This window comes from Lathamus discolor, chromosome 2 (genome assembly GCF_037157495.1).
Source record: "Lathamus discolor isolate bLatDis1 chromosome 2, bLatDis1.hap1, whole genome shotgun sequence".
Lineage (NCBI taxonomy): Eukaryota > Metazoa > Chordata > Aves > Psittaciformes > Psittacidae > Lathamus > Lathamus discolor.
In genome coordinates, this window is record NC_088885.1 from 39,758,515 (window position 1) to 39,780,512 (window position 21,998).

A 21,998-nucleotide genomic window follows, 5' to 3' on the forward strand; every position below is an offset into this window, starting at 1 on the left:
CTAAAGGAAAGCTTAGCTAGTTCGTGGATGAGTATTTAAGGAACAAGTGAGGAAAGTCGTGGGTTTTGTGTGTCAGGGGACCTTGCTGCTGCAGCAGCTTCTAGCTTATAGAATCTTTCAAAAGCGGTGCTTTTGTGTTCGAAATACCAGCCAGATTACCATCAGATGAAACAAGTCCACTGGCTTTCCTGGTGCAACAGAGCTGCCCCTTCTTCCTTTATTAAAGGTTGGATACAATTGTGAAGAGTCTTGTGGTCACAGCGTAACTGACCCGAACAAGAGAGACTGGGGTGTTTTTCTAAATGTCCCAGTGAGATGATGTGCCAGACAGAGCTGGGATTTTCCTGGGCAGGGGCCTACTGCTGAGTTTGGGAATTACTGAATGACAAGGTAGCTCAGCAGGTTGCTGGGGCTCACATGTCACTTGGGGCCAAAGGGAAAAAACAGGAGGAGACTTTCCATGTACTGCTTCATGTTGCTGCTTTCAGGGCTGTAGGTAAGAAATGTTAGTGTTTGTTAGTTATAAGGAAAAATAAGGCATGGTGGTGAGATTAGAAAATGAAATTTACTTCTTTGTATGCCTCTGGACTGAGCTGACAAAGTTTATTAATCTTCCAGCCATTGTACTCAGAAAAGATTGTTAGTGCTGACTAAATTAAATGTGATTTGTAAGTGGGCAAATAATCTCTGCATGCCACTGATTTAGCCTATGAAGTTGTAGTAGTCATCAGTGTCTGCACCAGGAGGTGCTAAACAGAAGATGAGACCGACAGCTTGCTTATCTGTAAATCATTTATTAATGTCTTGCTCCTCCCTGAGTGTGATGTGAAGTATCAAGGAGTTTATAAGCAGACAAATATTATTTTGATATTTAATGCATTCTGAAGAATATATACCAAATGATTCTTCAAGTAGTAAGATGGACAATCTGATGTCAAGTTTTGACAGCTAGCTGTTTATAACTTTCCTTCCGTCTTGGTTCAGAAGTCTGTATTATGACAGCAATAATTAAATGCCATTAACATAATCAGAGTTGTGTTTAACACGTTTTCATAATTACTTTTTTTTTTTTAATCCTGTTCTTTGGAAAGAATGCAGTGAGGAACTGTGATCAGTAAGAAGAGGATAATTATGTAAATTCAACTTCGGGTCCTGTGAGTCAAGATAAAAAGTGCTGTTTCAAAGTTTTACTGTATTTAACATTACTGCATACCTTTTGATCAGCTCAGAACCTTTGAAGAATTAAAGTGAAAAAATAAATCTTTGAAGTTGCTCCATATTCTTAAAGGGAGGCTGTTCTGACATATTCTTCGAATACTCAGTTACAAAACGTCTGATTGAAATTGAATGAAGTAACAGTATTAAGAAATGGAAACGTTTAGTATGCCCGGGCAGAGCTGGAGCCAGGAGATGATTTCCGAGGATGCTACCAAAGGGAGATGCCCTGGTTCCAGCAGAGATGGGAAAAAACAAATGCAAGCGCGGTTTTTCGCCAGCTCCTCACGATTTTGCTGCCGGGTGCAGCCATGTGGGATCAGTTGCAGCCAGATCACGTCCGAGGCGTGCGGGAGCCTGCCTGGCTGCCCCTGGGTGTTGGTAAACCCCACGTTTGGGTGCCCGAGGTGCGGGCCGGGCGGCGGCGGCGGCGGCGCTGCTGTTCGCTGCTGTTCCCTGCTGTGGGCCCCGCGCCCCCGCGCCGTGCGGCTCTTCCCGGGAGGGCGCCTTCCGCCCTCCGCCGCGCTGCTCTAAGTGTCCGTGCTGCAGCTAAAAATGCTATAAATCGGGGTTGAAGGTTCTTAAACCATAAGGTTTGTGTGTATGCGTGTTTTGCACTAGTCCATGTATGACGTGATTTGATTGAACTGAAGCACATGGTCTTCTGAAAGCTCACGCAATTAAGGTTCCCAGTTGTTTTAAGTGAGGGCTCGCTGTTGAAGTGTTTCCAAAAGAAGCCTTGGAAATGTTACATTCTTTTGCAAGCACCATCAGTCAGAATTAGGAAGCCGTTATTTCAAGTTTTCTTCTGTCAGAGCATATTCCAGAATCCTGGTATAATTTCTATTCACTGGACTGCTGCTATCTCCAGGTGTCAGCATTCAGAGAGGGGTAGAATTATTTTTGTGGGATAAACTGCTATTAAGGAGAGCTTATCTAGCATTTATCTGCTGCTGAAATAGTCACATTTTTTGTTTTGCCCAACCTTTACCGTGTTTAAATAATAAATGGAAAAAAAAAAAAAAAAGCCCCACAACCAAACCCAAACTTTTGCCATTACACAATAGACCTTTAGCTGTTATCTTAGAAGTACGTAATGTAACACAGTATTAGACAACATGTATGGAAGTTAATTTTTATCCTTGGCATTCAACATGACTATTTTTTTCCTGTACCTGATATGTGCAAAATAGAGACAAGTAGGTTTGAGAATCCCAATAACATTTGAGAGTAAATCCTATTTATATATATCATATGTATTCACTCAGAATTCCTTCTAATGTCATATCTTTTTAAGTTTCATTCATCCTGGCTCTTCCTTTTATTGTTTGTGGGGTTTTGTCATTGTCATTCCCTCTGAAAGGGTGGTTTGAGATATTGCTAATGGTGGGTAAATTGACTATGATGAGGTTGACTTAGATATTCAGTGTCATAGAAAGTTATTTCCACAAATTTAGAGTATGATCAATACTCGTAGTTTACCAAAGGTTTTCAAATCTGTTGGGTAAGACTGTTTTTGTTTGGCTGTAAATATCCCTCTTGAGAGTTTACATCCTCATGCAGCGATGCCTTAAAACTCAGCAAACACTTGATTCAGATCCTAGGTTTTGTTTGACACTTGGAGTTGATAAATATCAGGAAAGCTAGTTCTCTACACTGTAAACAAATGTAGAAAATGAGGAAAAGGTCTTTAGGGTTTGAAAAGCTCTTTTGTTCTGGACAACAATTTAGTTGCAACACATAAAGGCCATTTAGAGCAAAATGCTGGGGCAACATCTACTGCCTTGCTGAATACCAGATTCCTCTAAATAAATTTTGTAGTTCAAGAGGTTTGCGTCTTTTTGAGGAAGAGTCTCCTGAGAACATGAAGGAGCTAGATGAGGAAATTCATAATGCCAAGTGATGAGAGAGAGCCACTGAGGGAAATAGTTGCAGACCTATGGTGAGTTAGCATTTTCATTAAGGACTTTTTGGCACATTTTTGGTGGAGCAGTGCTGCAGGTCCCTGTGTCTTCACAGACCTCAGGAGATGGAGGTTTGGACCTGAAGCTTGTGTTTCTTGCAGGACTATTTTGCAGCAGTGCCCAGAAAGTTGCTTTGCTTGGAATTGCACTAGACAGCTATTGCACAAGAAACATGCTCAGCTCAACCTACTGGTTTTCTCCACAAAGCATCATTTGACTTTGGTTTTGATAAAAGTCACTGTGGTGTCATCGGGCTGTCTGAAGTACTGAGCAGTTTTGCCTTTAAAGTGCTGGCAAAAAGAAAGCTCTGTAGCAGTCCCAGGTTTAAAACTTACTGAGATCACACTCTCTCAATCTGAGAACACATATGGGGTAACTGGTACATTCCCGGTGTGGTTCATGCTTCCTAAGGAAAGTGAATGCCAATACAATTTAAGAAGGCAGTAGTTAAGGTAAGTGTGTTCTGGGGGCCCTTTGCAGAGTGAATGAAAGGTAATTTGACAGGAACATTTCTCATACAGTGAGAGGAAATGTTGCAATCTTGCCAGCAGTGTGAAATTATATCCAACCATTAGGTTTGATGAAGGCTGAGCTAGGAGTGTTAATGCAGTGCAGTTGGCAGATGTCATATTTACTAAACTGGAGAATTGCATAATCACAGCAGGAGTTGAAACAACCCAGGAGATTACTTTCCATGGAGAAGTATGTTGAGAAGCCATGCTAAGTGCATGTAAGTTTTGTTTTTGTTTGTGGCTTCTGACAAATGAGCATAACATATTGCCCTGAGGTAATGTTTGTGAGTGCTGGATGCTGTGCCTCATCATGGAACACTTCCTCTGCTTCCTCCTCTTTTCTTTTGCCTCATTCAACTCATAAACATAGCCTCAATTAGCACACTTTGCTGTCAACATTGAGCAATCAGTTGTGTTAAATGTCCTTGTAAATTCTGGGTTTGAAAGAGCTTGTGTAATATTTTCAGCTCCCTAGACCAAAAGGCAGCATGTAGGAGTGTGTTTTCAAGTTGGATTTGGCTCAACCTTTTTCTCTTCTAAAATGGGCAAATGGGTCAAGTTCTTAGGCCAGATCCAGGGTCAAGCTTGACACTTGAGTTGAACATGCAATTTCAAAAGTAGCAAACAGCTTGATGTAATGATATATCAAGAGAAATGTAAGGATTAGTATGAAGAGAGATACAAGTCAAAACATCACAAGAATGATGCATCTGCTGTACTCAACAATGTTAAAATCCCAGCAGGAATATTCCCTTTCACTTTAAGAAATATGTAGACTAATGGAGGAGTATCACATGAAGAAAACCAACAAAACACAAATGAAAGAACACTTCTAGAGAGAATAGCACTCAGAGGTTACATGGTAAGGATCTTCAAGTGTGTAAAAGGCTTCCACAAAGAAGAAGGAATTAACTTGTTCTCAACAAGAATGACTTAAATTGCAGCCACAGTCTTCTAAATGTTAAGGGAAGGGTAGTAGATTATCAATGAGTAGTCTTCATTGCTTCAGATAAACGTATCTGAAATGTCACTCTATCCAGAAAGGCAGCTGTTTTTCCTGCCTTGGAGCAAATGCTGGTCAGTGTGACCCCTCAAGGTCTTACCCCGATATCTTGAATCATTCTGTGTGAGTAGCTTCAAGTACACAAGGGTTCACCTTGAACTCCACAGCTAGGTAAAATACAAGCATGAATTCAAGTGCTCTCTTGGCTTGAGGCCTCTGTGTCTCGTTTGTCAATGATATATGTGGCTTTAATGTGATTTTAGTATACACTTTCTGTGGCTGCAGACAAGGTAAAGACATTTAAAATGCTGCTTTATAGTTCTTATGTAATGAAATAAGGCTTCTAAAATAAGATTTGGTTCTTACTTGGTTTAGAACTTTTAATGTGAACACTATCTAGGCTCCAATTATAACAGATAATTTGGCAGGTTTTTCTTGTTTTTTTTCTTTCAAGATGTTCTCATAGTGACTTTTTGGACTTCGGGCAGGCACCACTTATCCCATTTTGTTGTGTGAAAAATCCTTGAGTTGAATAGGGAGAATTCCACAAATGGAATATATAAAACTTTCATTTAACCTGTCTCTGGTAGTGTTTCAAATATATGTTGTTTCACAATTCATGATAGGAACTCCAGTCCTTTTCTTTATACGTGTAATCAAACTGTGTCAAAGGGCTGCTTATGTTACAGGGATGTAAAAGTCTCCAACGCAGCTTTCCTTAGCTGCTATAGTTAGTAGGGCAAATTCTGTTGGAAGCTTCACCTGCATTTAGTAGCAGAACAAGGTGCAGTGGTCTTTCCAGTATAAGCACTTTGAGTCATATTTATTTTATTATTTTTTTTTCTGTTCAAGCATTATGGTTTGGGTTTGTTTTGGGTTTGGTTTATTTATTTTTTTTTCCCCCTTTGGTCATACTGTAAATTTTGCAAATATTAAATAGCAACACTGTATCTGGGCTGAATAATTGCAGCTTTTCTTTTCACAAGAGTACTAGGCTGATTGTAAAAGGCAAGTATCATCCTTTGTACCTTCAGCAATTTCTGAAGGGTGAAGTGTTAAAGAGAGTGGAGTTCGTCACTATGCAGATTCTTCTTTTATGAGTCACCAGTTGAATTAAAAATCCATTGGAAAATGCTAGGCCTCCACAGAGAATTGGGAGCCAGCGTCAGTCTCTGTTACTACAGTTGCTCCATGGTATTCTCCAGCTGCATGTTTCTGGTTTCCTGTGTGGGTGTTTGTGATTCTCCTTTTGAATTTGCAAGCCAGACAATATGCATTTGCAATTCAGTCACTCTGGGATATCAACCCAAGGCCCTCTGTTAGGAATCCTTCTGTGGCAGGACAGGTTGCAGAGTTCCAAGGCTCTTCTCTTTCAGCCTTCATTTCCTCATTGCCCTTACTGCCTTCATTTGGAGGTTTCTTCCTTCTCACTTGCACTGTTTCAGTGGTTCATGTGGCCATGGTCTAGGTCAAATGGTAAGACTTGCTGTCATTAGTCAAGTGAGATTTAAACAAATAGAGGGAGAGAGAAAATACTATATTTTGGAAGAGGTAGAGGAGGGGAAAATGTAATTGAGAACAAAAGTAGTATTTTTAAACCTCTGAGCATTATAAATCCTCTTAAAACAACATAAAAACTCTGGAAAAGTGGACTCGTAGAGTTGTAGAATCACAGAATGGTTTGGATTGGAAAGGACCTTAAGGTCATTTAGTTCCAATCCCTCTGCCATGGGCAGGGATGCCCCACATTAGGCCATGTTGTCCAAGGCTCTGTTCAGCCTAGCCTGGAATGCTGCCAAGGATGGAACATTTACCACCTCTCTGGGCAACCTGTCCCAGTGCCCCAGCACCCTCTCAGTAAAGAATTTCTTCCTTATATCTAATCTAAACTTCCCTGTTTAAGTTTAAACCCATTACCCCTTGTCCTGTCACTACAGTCCCTGACGAATTCTGGACTTCTGTTTAATACTTCCAGGTACTATATAGGCTTAGTAAAAGACTTCAAAGAAACAACCAGTTGAAACTGGAAAATTATGTCAAAGTTGACATGCTCTTACCAAATATTTCAACTGGGAAGTGTCAGTACAAGTAATTTGGAGTTTCTTATTTTGATGGTGATAAAATGTCTCATTTCAAATATTTTAGAATAAAATTATTGTATTAGGATGTATAAGCATAATTGGAAACAGTTTGTTTCGGAGTTGGTGTATGTGTATATATACATAATTTTAATTTTGTATCCTGCAGCAAACATTGACTATTTGCTCTTAATCTGAACAAGATGCAAATTTTGACCTAGGTTGGAAAATTAATTTTCTAGTAATCTCTAAGACTTACTATTGTTGACAATTTGGCTACATACTGTAAGCCTTATAAGAACAGATGTTTTTATCTGGTAGAAACCTTACTTTTATTGATTACAGGAAAGGGGGAATGGCTGAAGACAGTAGTCTTGATCATCCAGTTAGGTTTTTTTTTTTTTCTACTTTATAGCATATTTCTCATTCAGGTTCCTTCTTGATTAATATGATATTCATGAGGTGACTAAATTAAAAGAAAGCACGTTTTCCAGACTGCAGCTGCTATAAAGATAATAGATTTATGGTTTATTTTCAGTAAAGGCATTTATGGACCAGAAGCTTAGCATTTGGTATATTGCAGAAACCTGACCTCAATATCAACACAATCTATTACTGGTTCATATTTAAATATATACATATATATATATATATACACATTTTTTATATGTACACACACACACAGACAAAGCTGTAGTCTCAAAACAAACAAAGCTTTGTTAGGGTGAATCTTCTTCACTTGATAGTGTGAATCACCATTATAGATTATCATCAGTTCTGGTTTCCAATTACTTTTTATTACATCTGTTATTTAAAAAACCCCAACACAACAGTTTTAATTAATAAAGTGTATATAATGCAGTGCTTTTTAGCTTTTAATGCAAATTATGCAAGACTTCATAATTGAAATATTTAATTATACACTGTGGAGTTACACAAGTTTTCTTGTTTGCATTCAACCACAGAAGACTGAAGGGGTCTTTCCCCTACTAAGCATCAAGCTACATGAAACCATAATTGCTTCCAGTTTTGCTGATATTAATGTATGTACCCTTCTCAAACCTTCTCATTTCACTTTTAATACTGCAAGCTGTTGGAGGCATTTTCATCTTTCCAATGCACAAGTAACAAAATATTAATAATAGTGGTTAGTTGTCCTAACAATTTCTTTCCTAGAACCCACATAGCTAGAAAGGACTACATAGGTCATCAAGTCTTTACCTTGGATGAGAAGCAGTTGTGTCATGGATATCAGTTCCACATGCTGCCATGCACCGCAGGCCATCAGTAATGCTCTTCCCCATAACACTTCAAGCACCTGGTAAAATAGCAGCATCCCCAAGTATAATGTGTCACAGGAGGTAATGAGGGCATTTGGCAACAGTTTAGATTTCTACAATAGCAAAGAAGTTTGAATTTTAGTTTGATTTGTTTGAAAGCTAGTCTTTCTGGTTTTGCTTAGCCGGTTTTTCTGAGGTTTGTTTGTTTTGTTGTTGGGTTTTGTTCTTTTTTTTTTCCCCTAATATACTTTGCTTTTTCATCCCCTGTTTTGCCTTATGCATGATCACATTTATCGCAGACTTGGCAATACTGGTTTTGTTTCAATTCTGAGCCATTTTCTAGGATAGCACAAATGACTTGCAAAATGGCTCTTCCTAGAACAAACAGTTTGAATTGAGAAAAGGAGCTACCATTATCTTTTGTCAGCTGCTCCAGCTAGCCATGTATACATCCTGCAAAGTGGTCTAGTGCTTAAAAGGAGGCAGGTTTATAATATGCCTCAGTTGAGCTGCCTGAGGATTGGCAGTTCTGTTATACAAGGCTCAAACTTTGTACTTGTGGGTTTTGTTTGATTTTTTTTGTGTGTGTTTTGTTTGTTTGAGTCTTTGGTTTTGTTTTTCTTTCTTTTTTTTTTTTTTTTTTTTTTTTTTTCTCCTCCTGGATGTGAATTTCAGCTCTTGGACTAATTGTAATCTTGGACACAAGAGGAAAATTTTTCACATTGGAATAATCTCCCCATGGAAGTGATGGATTCCCTAACACTGGACACTTTCAAGATTCAGCCGGACAAGGTGCTGTGATGTCTAGTCTAGGTCATGCTTTGCCTAGAAAGGTTGTACTGGATGATCCTTGGGGACCCTTCCAACCTGGTATTCTATGATTCTATAATCCTTTAACAGTGTGTCACAACTGTGTGTCAAGCTTGAATCCAGCTTGTATTCCTGGCTTTATTTAGCTATTGTCTGAGGTTCACTCCCAGGCTTTTGATTCCCATCACTTGTCAGCAGTTAGTTTGTATACTCTACTTCTCTGTTGCTGTTTGCAGGCCATACTTGTCTTACAGCTTTCTCGGTTATTCTTGTAATCATTATAGCTATGCACTGTATATTCATTAGTATTATTATTCTTGGAAGACCATATAGAAGTAAGGTAATATCCTAATTTTCCAAATAGGAAGGTGGTTTTGAAAAAGTGATTACCTTGCCAAAGTTAAAAATGTAATGTGTCTCAGACTGTATGAGCTGTTTTTTTTAATGCAATAGCCCGGTTATCTTTTCAGTTTCCTCTTGCTTCACCAAAGACAGGGCTGTAATTTCTTTCTGCATTCTCATCCCTGAATTCCCTAATCTAACCTTTTAAATCCCAGTCAGACTTCTGATCAAATGTCCTGTGTCTGTCAGGAAAACAAATCACAATTAGAGTTGACTAAGGGCTCTGATTAGTGTAGAGACAAGGCTTAATTTGGGACCGCTGTAGATTTTGTCATTTCTTATGTTCCTCTCCTCGCTTAGGCTTGCAGCAGGAGAGGGATGTGTGTCTCAGCTGTTTATACAGCCGATCCCAAACTGCCGCATTTTATAGTCAAATGTAGTATGTTTATTTTCTAAACACAAGTGTGTCTGAAGGATAGACAAACATTGGGTCAGATTTCTGCTGGTTGGCACTTTGACAATTGGAAGGATTATGTCCAAATCTTTTTGGTTTTGCTATTGAATTCTTGGAGAGAAGAGAATGATAATGTTTCACAAACTGTAAAATTATTTTTCCTGTAATTAAACTCTGAGAATGACGATCCAGATTCAGTAATTAGTAGTCAGAAGGAAGATTTCCAAACCAATCAGTTTCCAGTACTCCTGACTTGAATTCCTTGACTGTTTAAAAATGTATCTTCCTCAGAAAATGAGCATTGCAAGATGTAGAATATTGTTAATTTACTGCACAAACATGATAGCAGCCTTTACTGGGAGTGTAACTTCTTGAATTTTTAAGAAAGATTACTGACAAATGTGTTATACATGTGTTATACAGCATTTATAGAGAGTCCACATCCAATGCTGTGCCTCTGATGCTATAAATCATGCTGAAGTTTCCTGCAGAGTAAGTATCTGGCTGAAAACAGAGCTGATAGATCTCCTAATACAATCAGTGCTTTTCAGCATCTGCTGTTTTATCACCAGTGGTGGTTTTTGTTCGTTCTGCAGAAATAGTGATTACTTTAAAAAACTGGATTTAAAAACCTGTTATTCTTGGCTTTCAAAGTACATGAGTCCCATCCCCTCCCCCCCCCCCCCAATTTTAAAGAAATTTAACTTATCTTTTGTAGATTAAAAATTGTAACAATAATTGGAGAGAAAAAAACAAAACAGCGACAACAAAACCAACAGAAAAACCAAATCCAGACTTTTTATGCTTTGGAATATTTGGGGTTGCATCCTTAGGCTCAAGTTACAGAAATCTGTTATTTTAGAACTGTGCTTAAATGTTTGCTTAACAGTAGTAATGTATGCAGGTTGTGTCCTACAGATGGGTGGGCTGAAAAAGATGTAGATGTTTAAGATTTTTTTCTGAACTTGGGCTTTGGAATGTAGTTGGTCCAGAAGTCCCAGGCTATTTGCAACAGCAGCAATGAATTTTGCAGCATTGTTGCAGATCCTGAAGACGTTTCTGGAGAGAAGGATCTTTCAGCTTGCAGAAAAGACTGACTACCACCTTCCTATATTGTTGTAATGGACAACAGCAGAGGACTAGAGAGAGTGATCTATCTTCTGACACATGCATCTTGCATTCCCCTTTAAGAACTGGACATTGAGATTTTCCTTATTTATTCATTTATTTTTTCCCTATGATGTGCAAGACAGATTTAGGAGATGCTCGAGCTAAATATTCACTTAGATTTTATGATCTATCTCCAAGGGGCTGAAATGTGGCCTGAGCTTGAGAAGCAATAAGCACACACAACTCACATCAAATTTAAGCATAAACACTTACCACATGCTACTTCTTGAATGCAAATTTATGGTTTATCGTTCTACTCTTTACACAAACAAAATTGCTGTTAGCTTCAAGGGATGGCCCAGGGATGTTTACGAATCACATATGTTTTTTTTTTCCAGGCAGGAATACATAGTAATCTAAAGGTGAGGCCTTCAGGATAGGAAGTTATATCTAGCTTTATCTGCAGAAGTTTGCCGTAGTTAATGTATGCTGCAAAATATAAAACAATTCCTTTAGCTTTAGCCTTGACCCTCCCATGCCTATATTTGAATTCCATTGTTTTATCCTTCTGCTGTTCTATGGCACAACTTAGCAGGGGTGCATACCAAGCCAGCATTCTTACTGAAATTTTAAAACTCTGTGGCCAGGGAGATTGTCCAGCATTTGGTTATGTCTTGCACCTACACAGTCATGTTTTATTGATAATCATAAATACATTGCAGCTTTAGCTTCATCTCTCTAATTATTTGAGAGTCTTTGAGACTCATGCTGGTACAGTTGTAGAGCCAGCCAGCTGGCCCTCTTTTCCCAATAATCTATTGTTTAGCTATCTAGGGAAAGATTTTTCAACTTTTAGGTATAATTCAAATCCATTTTTATGTTTTCCATAAAGTAAAAGGTAAAGAGAGGAGAGATATAAATTCATTCCAAAAAGAAAAATAGTTGCTGCCCTTGCAAGTCTCAATTTGGCACAGCACTTAAAAATGCAACTGAAGTGTGTACTTGAAGAGAAGTGCATATGTAAAGTCTTCACCCAACTGACTTGTGCTAGAACACACTGGTAGGTGTCACTACAATGTTTATAGGGCCTTTTCTATCTAAAATTTAGTTTATGAAAAAAGTTAAATTCTGCCCTCACATACTTCAACACAGCCACAGTTTACTCCTGTAAGAGCAGTTTGGGTCTATTTGAAAAAACTCTTTAGCCCACAAAGCCTTCCCTCTAATTCTGTACTGTGCTCAACAACCCTTAGTGTATGTGAAATACTGCAGTGTGGGATCTTTGGTCACAGTGCAGCCAGAGACCACTTTCCCATAGTCAGTAAGCATGGCTTGTACGCTCCTAGGAAGAAAATGAACAAGAGTGGGTTTTAACTTTGTACTGAAAATGTGGTACATTTCCCAATGTTTTTATTATACTCCTTAAAAGTATTTGGGATTTGGAGTGTGGAAGATTCTGGGTGCTGTTTCATTGCTGATGTTTATCTTTGTTTTACCTACTTATAATTTGTGATAATGTAATTTACTTAATTTTAAGGGTAAAGGAAGTGCATTGGCTTCCAGAGTGCTTGAGGCTCTTGAAATGGGAAAAGTAGGAGCAAGCAGAGCAGAATCCACGGGTTGACTGTGAGAGCTATCAGAACATTTGCTGGGCAGGAATAAAAGGCCTGATTCAGTTCACTCTATACATTTCAGCAGCAGTATTAATTCTGCAGGGCTATTCAGCCTGGGAGTCTAGAGGAAAGAGATCAAAACATCTATATGGATTAGAAAAATCAGGTTACTTTGAGGACAAATATTCTGCTCCTTTAATTTAAATCTATAGGAAGCCAGAGAGTGGAAATAGGAAAAGATATATTCAGAAGCTCGGTAGGGAAGCAGTGTCCTTTTAGGGAAAAATGCTTCATTTTCTATTCTAATTCAGCTTCTTTTCAGTCTTTTAAAAAAAAGTAAAAGTTATTTTAAAAATCCCCAAAAGCAAAAACCAAAAACTTTATCTGATTCTGTACTCCTGAAAATCGCAGAAAGGAGGTACTGTCTATTCTACATTTTAAAGAATGTCAGGAACTTCTTAATTATATAGCACAGGTAAATTGGAAAAGAAAGGTTCGCAACCTGTGTCTCCATGCCAGGTGACTGCTCTTATCAATGGCTGCCTTGTAAAAAATATCTGAAGAATGAAAAGACTTTTTGTCCAGGTCTGTGCTGGACTACATTCAGGAGCAGTGCTTCCTTTTTCACTCCTGAACACCTGCTTTTAGCAAGCCATTGCAGGATGGGGAAGGTCAGACCAGTAAGGCAGAGTGGGACCTTTCTGGTCTGTAGCACTTCAAAGATCCAATTGCTTATACACTTCTAAAAACATGCTTTTCTGAGGGGGAAGGAAGAAAAAGAAATATTAATGATGACAATGATAAGTACAGGCTGAGTTCATTTGGCGCTACGGTAATTTTCTGAATATTTACAGCTGTACTGTGGCATTAGTGGTTTAACTTGTAGCTTGACAGAGTATCCTCTGGCCATCATTGTGGCACTGCAAATCACAGCACTAAGCACTAAGGTATAACCCCATATAATGGCTTCATTATAAATGAGATGTTGAACATAAATGTATTCTGCTCTCACTGCACATCCCTTAGCAGTTGTGGACTGTATTTCCTTAACTTGTTAACTGACATGGTAGATCATTTATCTTTGTTTGCCAAGGCAAATTGCTTTGGTCTTCATCTTTCCCAGGAATCCTAAAACGCGTTTCTGGTTCAGAAATGCCCATCCCCCTCAACTTGCTCTTTTTATCAGTAAAAAGGCATCTCTGCTCTTACTCGCTTAGGGATTTTGATATCCACCTGCCAAGGTATTAGTAGGAAGTTCACTGAATGATAGCTATTCCTGCTGTTCATATTTATCCAGCCAAATGGCATCTGAAGAATAATAGGCATCATTCTACAAACACACCAAGGAATCCCATGTGCATTTCATGATTTAAAAACATGTCATGTGCTTTTTCTCCTTCCCATCCCTCTTGATATTTATGGTGTAATATATTTTACTTGGCATTTGCGGATTTAGAATGGATGGCTTTGAATTTTGAAATAACTGTTTACAAGCTTTTCTATAGGTTTCATCATCACCATACATTAAAATACTTTGTAAAGACTGATGGATTTAGCCACAAAACTGCCATGTCTAATAACTGCTATTATTTATTTTCATTTTACTAGTGGAGCACTGGAGTATGGAATGACTTGCCAAGATCACACAAAGCAAATTTGGTGTAGGTACATGAGAAAAATGTCACAGTTCTAGTCAAAGTTTTCGTGTTTAACTTTCAGAGCAGAAACTGTATACTTCACAGTGATGGAAATACAAACTTAAGATGTGAAGTTCCTAATTTAGTTATGGATTGTAGTATTTGCTGTTTTAGATTTTAAAAAGCCTCCCTGCAATTCTCTTTTCTTTTTGTTTTGTTTTTAGTTTTTAATTTTTCCTTCAATGCCATGAGCAAGAAGTAGAAGTGGAAGTTACTTGAAGCCAAAGGAACAGATCTCTGCACTGTCCTGGAGAAAATGCTTGTCAGGGAGGTGGAGGCCTAGGAGGGTCTAAGCTTACATTGAGCATCTCTTACATCTATGTGAGGGAGATCACGAAGGCCCTAGGAATCTCCTTAGAAGAGGGCAAATCTGGAGAAATGCTATAGCCTAAGGATAGTTATATTACTAAGACATTTTTCCAAATGCTCCTTTCAGATGAATTTCAGTAAGAGCATGAGTTCCTCTGCCCCACTGTGCAAGGACAAAAGAAAAAGTGTGTGACTCCCTAACATTTCTTCTTGCTTACACATAAAATATATCTGGACTTCCACTGAATTACACTACATATTCACAGGTAGCAAAAACAATTACTTGATAGTGTGACTGAGCTTGGCTTTGGGACCTACCAGAAGGAACAGGTAGTCTAAACTTTAACATCTGGTGCCAGAAGAACCGCATATTCTTTAGGATGGGGTGCCCAGCACAACAACTTTTTGGATTCTTTCCTTCATCTGAAGGTTGTTGTATAGTGTGTAGCCTAGAAATAAATATATTAAAAAAATATATTGAAAAATATATGCCAAGTTAAAGAGTTGTTCCCAAAGAAGTGATGACCAAGAAAAGGCAGCCAAATGTGCAATATATGCAACTGAATATTTAATCTAATTTACAGGCTTTTGCAATATAAAATTAAAGACCTGTATGATTTATTTTAAGGTCTGCTATAAATTAAATGCATCAGCTGGATGTTTATCTTTTCTCTAAAGAGCAATTAGCTGGTTTGGAGATTTGATTAAGTCATCAAGTAAAATTATTGCTTCAATTCTGAAAGTTATACAATTGTCAGAATATTTAGAGCAGATTTATAGGAAAAATATATTAAAAGTTTTCTAATCCTTTGCTTAATAACTTCCATGAAACATGTATTCCATTAGACTTGGAATGTCTGGCTTTACAATGACCAGAATACATTAGTAAGCCTCTCGCCAAAACCGAAAATATGAGAATTTAGTTAATAAGATAAAACTAACTTACAGTTATACTGTGCAGTTCTGTGACTGTTACTGTGGAGTTTCCGAAGTGCTTCATCTTGGGCATTTAGCAGTGACACCAGTGGGAGCTAAATGCTCCAAATCTCCTTAAGGACTTCCAGGTAATGTAGTATACAAGATTATATTTTGCATTTAGTTTGGGCAAGTTTATTTTCTATTCACTTTTAATAATACCAAGTAATGTTGAGGTTTTGCAGCTTTGTAAGTCTTTCACTTGAGGGCAAATTGAATTCCAGCCATATAGTCCTTGAAATCAAAATAAATAGAAAAGATAATGGTCAGTCTTGGGACAGGATGACTTCTGATCAGTAGTCCCAGGCACTCACAGGGAATTTGAATATATATTTCTAGAAGAGCTTTTCCCATCAATTCCTGAAGAACACAGCTCTGCAGCTCTCACTGGCCTAGAGGAAGCTGTTGCTCTGGGAAGCACTGAGCTGTATGTACAAAAGGCTGCCAGGTCTTATGATCCTTGTTGTCTTTGTTTCCTGCTGCTAAATATTATTTAAGGAAAAGTAAAATATTGCAACTCTTTCAGAAGGATGTAAAATAAATTAGAAGTATTTAGAAGGAACTGTGGGACAGTGTTGATTTATATGTTAATAATATTTATGAACCCATTTTGACTGGTGCCCAGTTACAACCCATTTTGTCATCAGTGTGTAACCTCTTATATAAATGTACAGATAGAAGGGGTGTATAAGTGTATGTATATATGCTTGTGTGTATGCACAGACATATTTAAATACAAGGCCCCACATCAGTTATACAGTAAATTTTCTTTGATTTCATTCTTTATTTGCCTATTTTTACACTGGTTTTCACAGTCTCTATAGTAAGAATGCTATTTCAAGCACTTGGTGTATTTACTTCCCAAAAGTACTATTCCTTTTACTGTTCTAGGAGTCTGTTCCACTCCATTTATTGATACAATGTGGTGTATTCAGAAAAGCAAAACCCTCTTTATCCTAGCTTAATTACTGTTTTCAGTATTTTATATTCCTTTTTTTTTTTTACTCAGTTCAAAATAAAAGTGATAGATCAAGAGAAGATTGCAAAGAGTGTGTAGTAATCATCTTTTCTTGAAGTTTATTCTTGCTTTTTAACTTTTCACTTGTTACTACATCATGCTGTTTCTAACAGTACTTCATAGTGCATTCAAATAGAGTGACTTCGTGAGTATACCAAGGTTCTTCTGATCACCTTTTTTTTGCTAGTCCTTATAGAAGCAAATTTTTGTGTTGATGATCATCCCATACTTACTTACAGATGTTAGTCTAAATTTGCTTTTCTTACTCTGGCAAAAAGCCCTGTGGCTCCAGTAATAATTTGCCTGTAAAGTTTTATAGCTGTTCCTGATGGAGCTGCCCTGGTCCAGCTGCTCACAGTGGCTGTCTGAAGCACAAGAGGAAGAAGGCATGTGAGGATCAGGGAGCTCAGGAGGAAAAAGGGTCCACAGCGTGATCCAGTCAACTGACGTGTGACATAGCTCTTGGGAAGCAGGTGACTATTTCTTGCTGAGTCTTATGGCTGTGGCATAAAGATGCAAGGCTTTCAAAGTTTATTAGATTTGGGAGCTAAAACTCTTGTTGAAACAAAAGCCAAGTCATGTGGTATCAATACTGTAGTAGGTATTTACTGCTTCAACACACTCCATGGGCTGCAGGATCAAGTTTCAAGGGAGAAAAATCCCCTACTTGCTTGTACATCTAATTGGTTTCTTTGTAGCAGGTGGATACTTTTTATGTTTGGCATGAGTTATATGTTTAGCTTATAAAAGCAAATAGCAAGAATAAGCCTAAATTAAAACAAGATTATTTGAGTTTACTGCTCCTAAAATACTGTTCTCTTGTTTGGGGAAGCAGGAACTGAAGAGACTGGGAACGCCTAATGACTTTTCATAAATAGACCACATTGGCAGATATGCCTATGTAATTTCCTGCTCTTGAGAGTTTTATGACCCCTTCAGCTCTGAATCTCTGTCTTTTACTGCAGTCCTCCATCTGCTGAAGGAAATGAATCTTGCAAGAAACAGTTGTAAGTAGCGAAGCAACTTTGTTGCTCTCCCTCAGCAAACTATTAGCAACTTCCTCAGGATTCTTCATTAGGACACCTGAAGTGATGTATTTTTGAAGAGGGTTTAATTATAGGTCTAGTGAAATGTGAGTAAAGAAGGAGCTCAGCAGGCCCAGAGATGTTGAAGCAAATTATACGGAGCACTTTGTTGGAAGAGGAGACCTTCTAAACATAGATACTCAAAAAGATCCAACTTTATCCAACAGCTTTAGCAAAGAAATTCCCTACCCTCTTCACCCCCTAAGGATAATAAAAATCAAAAGCATTCTAAACTGAATATCAGTCCAGGCTCATTCTGTATTTTAATACGGGGGCATTGTTTGTCTTGCAGATGGATTTGTAAGACTTCACTAAGTCAGGAAAATATATTCAACAAAAAAAAGGAAAAAAAAAAAAAAGCTTTCACCTTTTCACCCTTTGATTTTCATTGTTTCTCTAGGAAAAAATATCTGTTCTTTATTTGGCAGTACATGCCATTTTGTCATGTGTCTCATTTTTCAGAATGAGAAAAACAGTAATGCAAACAATTACACTTTTAGGCTTTAGAGCAGGTTTTGAGAATAATTTTGAAACTTCAGTTGCATTTTGACATAATGATTTACCAGAGTTTTTTTTTTTGTTTTTTGTTTTGGGTTTTTTTTTTTTTAAGATTTAAGTGGTTGAATTTGTGAGAAAGAACAGATTATTATTATTTTACTCCCTAGTGATAAGGGTTTGTGGTAGGTCTTATTTTCTTTTTCTTCCCAAAGATATTTGGTTTGGTATCACATATAAGTTGTTCAGTTAGGGAAGATGGTGACTAACTGGAGAATAGTAATGGACATGGCAAGACTGTGAAAGTAGGAGCAGCTTCCCTCTGAGTAAATAGAAATTTTCATAAATTGTCTTTGGGACTGGTCTTTTAGTATCTCCATAATAAATTTTATCATAAAATGTGGGAGCATGCCAGTAAATTCTGCTCTTGTACTGATGACTCCTTTTAATTTGTGTCGGAAGAGGAGTAGAAAATCATGTAAAAATAATTAGGAGATGGTGAAGTGTGAAAAGACATGAAATTATACAAAGTTAAAATTCACACATTTGGTGACTGATGGCCAAAATTTCTGCTTTTAAGCTGAAAAAAAAAAAAACCCTTATCATCTGCCTCCTTACGGCAGAAAGACTGGGCCTTAAAAATCTGTGACAGATGTGGAAAAAGCAAATGTGCTGCTAAAAGATATGAGAATTGGTTTTTTCAGCAGTGAGAAGGACGTATGCTGGTATAACTGAGGATAAAATATTGCATAAAATTCTGATTATTTTTTTTTTCAATAAAAATTCATTCAAATTGCAACACATGCAGAGGAAGCCTATTTGGGATGAAAAGGGACAATTTATTCTCTGTAAAATGGGATAAATTTCTTTAGTCTCTCAAAATAAAGTCTGGAAGAAGATGTAATAGCTTTCTATAGATACAGTTAGGGAGAGAAAAGCAGAGAAGAGGAGATATTTGAGGTACAGAGCAAACAGTTTTACATTGCCCATGAATAAATTTATATTGTAAATAAGAACAACAGCAACCAATAAACCAGTGAGTGTTCTGAATGTACGTCCCTTTCGAAGTGAAAGAGCCCTCTTAAGAATGCATACCTAAAATTTATGAAATATTATATCGTGAATGCCTGTGGCTGTAGAGTGCTGGAGTCCTAGTTCCGATATAACTACTTCATAACTTAAACTACTCCTTCCATTTCCTGTTGTAAAATACTGTGGAGAAAAGTGTTTTGTCGATCCTGAGAGGTGATGAATGAGCACTCCAAAGCGGTTTAGTCAGTCTTCCACAGATAAACTGCAGGAGCAATGCAAGGGAAGGTTGTTGCCCCAAGTCCATGGCTGGAGATGTAAAAGAACAGGCATCTTCACAAGCAATCCACTTTTTCTGGCATGATCTGGACTTGCAGTTCCCTTTCTGCCATGATCTGAAAATACATTTAAATCATGTGTGCTGGACTCAAAAGTGAACGCCACAGCTTCTGCTGCCTGGAGAGCACTTCAGCAAGGCTTTGTCCAGGAGTCTTGGCTTGCAGTGTCACCAGCAGTGCTGTCTGTGGGCATGGGTTGTGTCATTACCTTGCTGTTTCTGCTCCAGCAGTCGCAGCATGAGTGGTTTGTCAGCATCACAGTTGTGTGCCTAACCTGCTGGTTTCTGCACAGCCTTTATGGCAGGGCTGTTTAACAATAGATGTCACTTCAGGTTTTTCTGTAATGATACTGTTGTGATAAGTGTTGTGATAAGTCATGATAACATGACCCTGCTGCACTCCTTTGCAGTCTGTCCAGACCTTGCAGTGTGGTTTTAAATATCAAGATAATAGCCAGTCACGGGGTTTTAAAATCACTGTGCCCCCTGTGTAATGGAAGATTGAAAATTAAGCTTCATAGAATTGCGTTTGAGTCCTTCAGGCATTCCCCTGAAGGGGTGCAGGCATGTCACACATGTCAGACAACCCATTGCTTAATCATGTAAATAAGTTATACTCAAGTACTGTGTTTAGATTGTGTTGGCTCCTGAAGGTGAAGTAATTTCAGTTGTGTGACTAGTGCATGTCTCATTACAAAGTTGGTGTGATAATGATAAGTAAATTTCATCATTATCTATTAGGTTTTTAACTGACAAAAGTAATTTAAAGCTAATCCAGAAATTTAACATAATTAAGAAAAATCTAGGGATATTAAATAAACAAAGGAGGGAAAGGTGTGTGTGCGTCTCAGCACCTACTCAATGGCAGGAAAAGAGGAAGCAGCCTTTGAAAGGACAAATGAGAATTGCTTTGGCTTTTGAAATTTGGAAACATAGAGTATCCTACCTCCTTACTCTGTGCCATTCCTCTTTTCTGAAATGTTATTTAGGAAAAAGAAACCAGAAAGGCTCAAAATAAGGTTCAGTAGCAAAGATAATCTTGAAAATTTGGTAGAACTTGTGGCCGGAAGAGCGGTTTCAGAAAGACCAAACAAATGTAGCTGCGAAAGCATTCTGGTGTGGTAAGCTTCAAAAGTAACAGTAACTCTACTGTTGGAGGTGTGGATAGTATGTTCTCTTGCTTTTGTTTCTTGGAACTTGTTTCAGTCTTGCAAATCTGCTTACCGGGAACAAAGAGCACTAAACCACTCTTCTGTTGTCCAACATCTTAGTGTGTTTCTTCAGAGTATCCAAGGTGTAACAGGGCTGTACAGGCTAGTTTAAAAATTGGAGTACAGATTGAGGAATATCGGTGTGTCGGAAGCACCTACTCATCATCAAACTAACCTCAAAAGCTCTGTGGTAGGCAGCTAAGTAACAGAGAGAGTAGCGGTTCCTAGTGTTCTTTAGGAGTTCAACTTTGATGTAGTATTGTTAAGGTCTGAGCATACATGTATTTTAAAAGATATCTTACTTAAAGACTTCAAGTGATGAAGACTGCAACGAATCATTTTATCCTGCAGTTGTAGGATAGTCACCAAACCAGTTTTCAGGAAATCCTAACTGAAAATCATTGTCTGTGCCTGGTCTCCAGCAGCTTTTAGAGCAGTGTTTCCTTCTTTATGCCTTTTGTCTTTGAGGGTGGTGGCAATTTTTTATACATTTGGATGATTTCTATAGTAAGGAAGCCTCCACCCTGGGGAGTGAAATCACAACTCTGTTGTTTTGGCTTCAGGATTCAAGCAAGCTGGTATTCATCTTGCCTGTGCTTTTCCATACACAAATAAAGACCTATGTCCAAAGACTTTAGCAAGAAAGGGAAGGATGGCTGAAGGAGCTTTATACCCTGCCCCATCAACACCAATTGTGCACATTTCTTTATCATTCAAAGAGAAGCTCTAGGAGCACCTCTGCCCTCAGGACTCTGAGAAAAGGCATAAGTTGCAGCAATTGTTCGAAATAAAATTGTGATTTAAGAATTTATTTTTAGTAATAACTCTTTTATTTTTTTTTTTTTTCTTCCCTGCATATAAAAAAGATGCGTCAGGTAGTGGGAACACCTAAGAACCCAAACTTCCATTCCAGGATAGTTTGGTATTGAATTTTTTTTTCTTGCTTCTGACTCAGTCGTCTTATTTGGTTTGCTGAAGCACTGATTAGATGTACAGTATCATATCCCATGTCATTATTAACATTCAGGCATATTATTAACATAGGGCATCAGATGTTGAAAAAAAACCACCACAGTAGTAAGGATGTGAATGTAGCAGCCAAATTTTCTCTGTCTGGAAACCTCCTCTTTATGAAGAGCAAGTGCTGCGGTGTTTTGCCTGACACTAGTTTACCATATTCTTCAAAGCAATTTTTATCAGTGTAATTGGAGAAAATAGGAATGTGGAATTTTAGATTTTCCTTGGTGGTGTTAGAATAGATATTTTCTACTCCCGTGTATAGACTGAACGAGCAATAGATTCATGTTGGTACAGTGTTCAGGCTTTTTCAATACTGGTGATAACAAGCTTATACTCCTGCCTTCATGAATCGAGCTTTACCATGTAACTGACTCCAAAATTAAGTGCCATCAGTCTCAAGAAACCATGGGATTTGTTAAGAAATAATAATATTGGCTTTTC

General features: G+C 37.9%; 1 protein-coding gene across 2 annotated transcripts in view; it reads left to right on the forward strand.

Annotated features, from left to right (window-relative positions):
• PLXDC2 (plexin domain containing 2) overlaps nucleotides 1-21,998 on the forward strand; it is a 266,023-nt gene that overhangs the window by 1,716 nt on the left and 242,309 nt on the right. The gene's annotated exons all lie outside the window — the stretch shown is intronic.